Source organism: Mercurialis annua, linkage group LG2 (genome assembly GCF_937616625.2).
Source record: "Mercurialis annua linkage group LG2, ddMerAnnu1.2, whole genome shotgun sequence".
Lineage (NCBI taxonomy): Eukaryota > Viridiplantae > Streptophyta > Magnoliopsida > Malpighiales > Euphorbiaceae > Mercurialis > Mercurialis annua.
Genome location: NC_065571.1, coordinates 37,047,942 through 37,054,717, shown reverse-complemented (window position 1 = coordinate 37,054,717; position 6,776 = coordinate 37,047,942). Strand labels below are relative to the sequence as shown.

Here is a 6,776-nt window from a genome sequence, read left to right as displayed (position 1 = left end):
ATATGGGTGAACCCTTTTGTAATAAAAGGTATAGTTTAGTGACCATTTTGTAAGAAAATTGACTTTAGTGACCTTTTTGAGATTTCTTGAGACTTGAGTGACCTAGGGAGCTTAATATCCTAGTTATATATTGGTTGGATATGTATGTACTTTGCCTTTGGGATTACTGTGTTTCAAATGTTGATCTTTGGTTGTGTTTATATGCTAGTCCTATGTAGTGTCTAGTAATCTTAGAGTTAGGGGTTGTTCGGATATTAACTTATATATTGTTTTAGATCCGTCGACTGCTCGTGCTTCGGAGTCTATGCAGGGTTAGCTGTTTGCCAAGACTCATTTGGATAAGCAAGCAGTGAGTTTGCAGTGTTATTTACCGCTTTATTAACGAACGCAATTATTTTAGTATATAAACTGTTTTCGAACTGTTTTAAGCGATTATAGATCTGGATTGAAACGAGCTACTCGATAGGCTAGTATCGAGACTGTGTGCACCGGTAAGTACTCTAGGATCGGCAGACTAATGTCTTGCTTACGCTGGTATATGACGAGGATTTGTTCCCGTCCACTTTGGATTCAGTATGATACGTCATACTTACGCTGGGATCATTTCAATATTGTATTTCCATAATCTTAAGTATATTAGTATAAAAGGATTTGTTTTTAAGGGTTTAAAACTTAATAAATATAAATAGCATTATGAACTCATCTCGGTATATCTGACCCCGTTATTTTCCAATTTTTCCAGGCTTATGATTTGAGAGCGTTTGTCATCTCTGTTTCTTAATTTTCCTCGGAGGTTTTTATGTCAATAAAGATAGTCAACTGTTTTACCTCTTCGACCACAGTAGAACTAGTTTATCATTTTTATTATCGTACTTTGGATTGTCAGATTGGTCTGATTGTTTTATTATTACCTTGGCATGTATACTTTGGATTTATCTCGTTATATATAAGGCATGCTGTTGAGACTCGGTTCAGCTGAGCATTTCTAATATTTAAGTTGTTATATTAGAACTGTGATATAAACTACTAGACTTAGGTTGCAGTCTCGGTTGCCCCCGAGCATTGTTTTCTACAGGTTTATATGTTTGACTGTTTTCCGCGAGGCTTGCAATGGATTTTTGTATGACCATACCCATACCCTAGCGCCGGTCGCGATCTATGAAATTGGGTGGTGACAATTTAAAACGTTACGAAACAAATCCAAACGTTTCCCCTTTTTAGCTATTTAAGCGAAACGTTTAAAACGTTACGAAACAAATCCAAACTTTTCACATTTTTAGCTATTTAAGCCAAACGTTACGAAACAAATCCAAACGTTTAAAACACTACCAAACATATCCTAAAGTTTCCCCATTTTTAGCTATTTAAGTCAAACGTTTAAAATGTTACGAAACAAATCCAAACGTTTAAAACGTTACGAAACAATTCCAAGCGTTTAAAACGTTACGAAACAAATCATAACGTTTAAAACTTTACTGAACAAATCCAAACCTTTAAATCGTTTCGAAACAAATCCAAAAATTTCACATTTTTAGAGATTTAAGTCAAACGTTTAAAACCTTACGAAACAAATCCAAACGTTTAAAACGTTACGAAGAAAATCAAAACATTTTACCTTTTTTGCAATTTAAGTCAAACGTTTAAAACGTTACGAAACAAATCCAAACGATTCACCTTTTTAGCTATTTAAGCCAAATGTTTAAAACGTTACGAAACAAATAAAAACCTTTCACCTCTTTAGCTATTTAAGCCAAACGTTTAAAACGTTACGAAACAAATTCAAACATTTAAAACATTACAAAACAAATCCTAATGTTTCGCCTTTATTAGCTATTTAAGTCAAACGTTTAAAACGTTACGAAACAAATCCTAATAGTTCACCTTTATAGCGATTTAAGCCAAACGTTTCAAACGTTATGAAACAAATCCTAATGTTTCATCTTTTTAGCAATTTAATCCAAACTTGTAAAACATTACGAAACAAATCGAAACGATTAAAAACGGATATTAAACTCCCTGGATCACTAGACTTAGACCAGATTACAGAAAGGTCACTAAACAGACTTTTGTTACAAAAATGTCACTGAAGTTAACGATTTATTACAACGGGAAGTCACTCTTATAAAATTCACCATTTTTGATGACATGTCTCGCCGGATTTGTCCATGTCATACATGCCTCATATGCCACGTCAGACGAATTTTAATTAATAAAAGCTCAAAAATCATATTAATCCATAAATAAATATATGGGAACCTAACTTCATCTTTTTCAGAGTTTTAAACATAATTAACCACTTTCTGCCCTCATCATCCACATCTCATTTGCCCTAAAAAGGTCGATTACAGCCGCAAACCCTTTATCATTTTCTTAAATCTTAAGTCGCCATACCCCTCACCTTATTCTTAGCTCGCCGCACCCTACAACGTCTTCTTAACCGCCGGAAACACGTCTCTTCTGAAGCAAAGCCATCTAGGTTTGTCTCAGGAAGCTCGTCTTCCTCTTTTGAGATGAACCCAGATGGGTTCGTCTCAGAGATCTGTTATGATTGTTGTTTGGTTAACTGTTGTTTGTGTTTGTGTTGAATTTGGGTTCAATTCTGATGTTTATGTTGTTAGTTCTGTTTTTATTGTCCTCTAGATTTGGTAAGATGGATTTTGCTAGACAGATAAATGATGAAATTAGGGAGGCAAATGTGATTTGTTGGACTAGTCTTGTTAGTGGTTATTGTAGTAATGAATTTGTTAGTGAAGCACATAAGGTATTTTATAAAATGCCCGAAAGAAATGAAGTTTCATGTAGTGCAATGGTTGTTGGGTATAGTTCAGAATGATTTTTTTAATAAGGAGATTGAGTTGTTTAAACTATTAAAGAGTTTTGGTAACGTGAAATTTAATGGATTTCTTTTGATTAGTGTTTATAGTAGGTTTAGATAAGAGTTTGATTTTTTTTTAGGAATAGAAGAAGAAGATGGAAATATGTTCAAAATAATCCCTAAATTTTTTATTAAATTAATATTTAATTAGAAATTTATTTATTGACGTGGCATATGAGGCATGTATGATGTGGACAAATCTGGCAACACATGTCATCAAAAACAGCGAGTTTCATAAAAGTGACTTCTCGTTGTAATAAATTGTTAACTTCAGTGACACTTTTGTAACAAAAGTCCGTTTAGTGACCTTTTTGTAATCTGGCATAAGTTTAGTGACCCAGAGAGTTTAATATCCGATTAAAAACGTTACGAAAAAAATCCAAATGTTTAAAACGTTACAAAACAATTCCTAACGTTTCACCTTTTTAGCGATTTATTCCAAAATGTTTAAAACGTTCTAAAACAAATCCAAACGTTAAAAACATTACGAAACAAATCTTAACATTTCACATTTTTAGCTATTTAAGCCAAACCTTTATAACGTTACAAAACAAATTCAAATGTTTAAAACGTTACGAAACAAATCCTAACTTTTCATCTTTTTAACAATTTAATTGAAACATTTAAAATGTTACGAAGAAAATCCTAACGTTTCACCTATTTAGCGATTTAATCCAAACGTTCAAACCGTTACGAAACAAATCCAAACGTTTAAAACATTACGAAACAAATCTGAAAGGTAAAAACTTCACTGAACAAATACAAAGGTTTAAAACGTTGCGAAACAAATCTAAATGTTTCCACTTTTTAGCGATTTAAGCCTAACGTTAAAAACGTTAGGAAACAAATCCTAACGTTTCACCTTTTCAGCGATTTAATCCAAACGTTTAAAAGGTTACTAAGCAAATTCAAATGTTTGAAACGTTACGAAACAAATCCAAACCTTTAAAACGTTACAATACAAATCCTAACATTTCACCTTTTTAGTTATTTAAGACAAACATTTAAAACGTTAAGAAACAATTACAAACGTTTAAAACGTTACGAAAAAAATCCTAACAATTTACCTTTTAGCGATTTAAGCCAAACGTTTAAAACGTTACGAAACAAATCCTAACGTTTAACCTTTTTAGCGATTTAATCAAATGTTTGAAATGTTACAGAACAAATCCAAACGTTTAAAACTTTACGAAACAAATCAAAATGTTTCCCCTTTTTAGCGATTTAAGCCAAACGTTTAAAACATTACGAAAAAATCCAAACGTTTCACCTTTTTAGCTATTTAAGCTAAACGTTTAAAACGTTAAGAAAGAAATCGAAACGTGAAAGAAATCGAAACGTTTAAAACGTTACGAAACAAGTCCAAACGTTTAAAACGTTATGAAACTAATCCAAACGTTTCACCTTTTTAGCGATTTAAGCCAAATATTTAAAACATTATGAAACTAATCCAAACGTGTAAAACGTAACGAAACAAATCTGAACGTTTCACCTTTTTAGCTATTAAGAAAAACGTTTAAAATGTTACGAAACAAATCCAAACCTTTAAAATGTTGCGAAACAAATCCATAGGTAACCAACATTACATTATTGGCCCGAATCGCCTTTTAGGCAACCAATAACTCATTCTCAAGTCGTTGGCCCGAATCGCCATTTTAGGCAACCAACGACTATTATCAATTCTCAATAATTATTCAAATATAAGCATAAATCAATATAAACAATATAATGCAAGATAAACCATTCGAAAAACAATTAAGTCGTATTCAAACGACACAAACCAATCCAATCAACTCAAGCCAATACAAAAAATCCAAGTCAAACATATAAATCAACCCATATACAAAACAACAAATCCAATCCATATACAAACAATCCAAACAATTCAATCCAAAACCATCCAATCCAACAATCCAAACAATACACATTTGCGATGCGTTCAAGTACTATTCATATAGTATATAACATAATTTTTAATACGAGAATGCGAGTAAGTAAAATATACTCACTTCTTGCTTATCCAAAATCCTCGTTAGTTATAGCGTAAGCTCCCTGAGCTCCTTGTCAGCTATTAGGTTGCCTTTTCGAACCTAGGACAAATCATACATATCTCGAGTGAGATTCTAACTCAATAGATGCTTAGACTCGAGATAAACAAATTGCATAACTTGTCGCATGATTTACCCCGTAGTCGACTCTGTTTTCTAATCGTAAAATAATCCGACCTCTAAACAAAACTAACATTCTTAAAGTTCAGAATGTCCTCTACAAGTTTCATTTGGGTCTTGGACTAATACTAGCACCCGAAGGTATCGGAAACTAGACCTTAACTTATTAGCTTGGGCTGTCCAGAAAATCAGAACTGTTACGCGCGTCGTAATGTTCTAATCTGTTTGGGCCACTTAGAGGCTGAATCTGCAGAAACTTAAACCTAGACATATTTATACGACACTCTTAAGTTTCTGTACCAACAAACGAAACTTAATTAGGAGCTACATAGCCTGAGATATAACCCTCTGAACAAGGCTGTTTTGCAGGGCAGATTTCTGCAATATTTATCTAACTTTCATACATTCAAACTTAACTCAATTCTATTTTAATTCAGCATATTCATCATCATTCTAAGGCCTAGAACATATCAATACTCATATATCAATGGCTTAGGTCCTTGGCCGAACCCTTCATCCATTGCCTATTCAAAATTTCCAACTATACAACACATATTGACTTAGGCAATTCATTAAACACTTAATACTCATGACTATAACCAAATCCATATTCTAAGACATCACTTTAAATACTTCCATCAAAGACTCAATGATTTCAGATATTACTTACCCTTGATGGTTCCTCAAACCCTATTGATATTAGCCTCCAAATCATCATGAGAACCCTTCTCACAAGCTCAATATCATCTATAAACATCAAACATCACAAAACCTCAAATTAATCACTAAAACCGAAATAATTCAGCTGAAACCCTAACCAAAATCACTCATCATTACCTCAAATTGAAGCCATAATCCAGTAGAGAATCCCTTTCTCGTTCCGTGGCCGCGAGAATCGCTCAATTCCGTTAAGAAACGAGAGAGATATGACAATTTGAAGGTTTGATGTATTTGGGGAAGAACACATACAGGTTTCTTCTTATTTCAGCAAAAGAAATGTGTTCTTGGCTGCTTTAAGCTTAATTTCTTTGTTTTTATCTTTATGGAAAAAATCTCTCTTTGATCCTTAAGTTTGCCACCTCCTTACTTCACAATCCGTAACTTTTCTTTCGTCCAATTTAGTCTGTTGAACGCTAAATCTTTTAGGTCCGATCAATTCCATATTATTTATTTCTAAGTAAATAATATTAATCCCGTACCTTATAATTCCACTCTCCGATAATGTATTTCAGAAATTTTAGCAAAACGCTCAAATTCCATTTTTGGACTAAAGTGTACTTTTAGCCACTTTCTCTTATATACCTTCTTAATCTTATTCCATTTCTCTTATGGAATATTATTATTGAAATTTTCTTATTGAAATTTCAATGTCGACCTACCCGAGTCCTCTTTCCAAACATACTTGGCCTAAATTTCATAATTTAGGACTTGTGGCATGGTCCAATTATCATATCACATTCACCCCACCTTATAATGAATTCGTCCTCGAATTCAAATCTTTGCCACTTCCTTAAAATAAACATATATGAGTATTTCCTTCGCATACTCATTTGACTTTTTATATACACTCTTTTATTAGGTGTTCCTTCTCCTTATGACACTTCTCCATATATAACTTGAATAACTGTCTTTGTTATCAAAGTACTTGACTTATCTTATGACAATTACTAATATCTTCATTAAGATGATTAGTCTTGTTGCTACATCCTTTCGTATCTTATTCTTAAGCCTTT

At 32.8% G+C, this 6,776-nt stretch overlaps 1 long non-coding RNA gene across 1 annotated transcript; it reads right to left on the bottom strand.

Annotated features, from left to right (window-relative positions):
- Positions 1 to 4,700: 4,700 nt before the first annotated feature.
- On the bottom strand, positions 4,701 to 6,042 carry LOC126669598 (uncharacterized). Its single transcript, XR_007638515.2, has 3 exons — positions 5,881 to 6,042; positions 5,714 to 5,790; positions 4,701 to 4,965 (listed from the first exon to the last, which is right to left on the bottom strand). It is a non-coding gene; the product is annotated as an uncharacterized LOC126669598 (long non-coding RNA).
- Between the last annotated feature and the right edge of the window lie 734 nt (positions 6,043 to 6,776).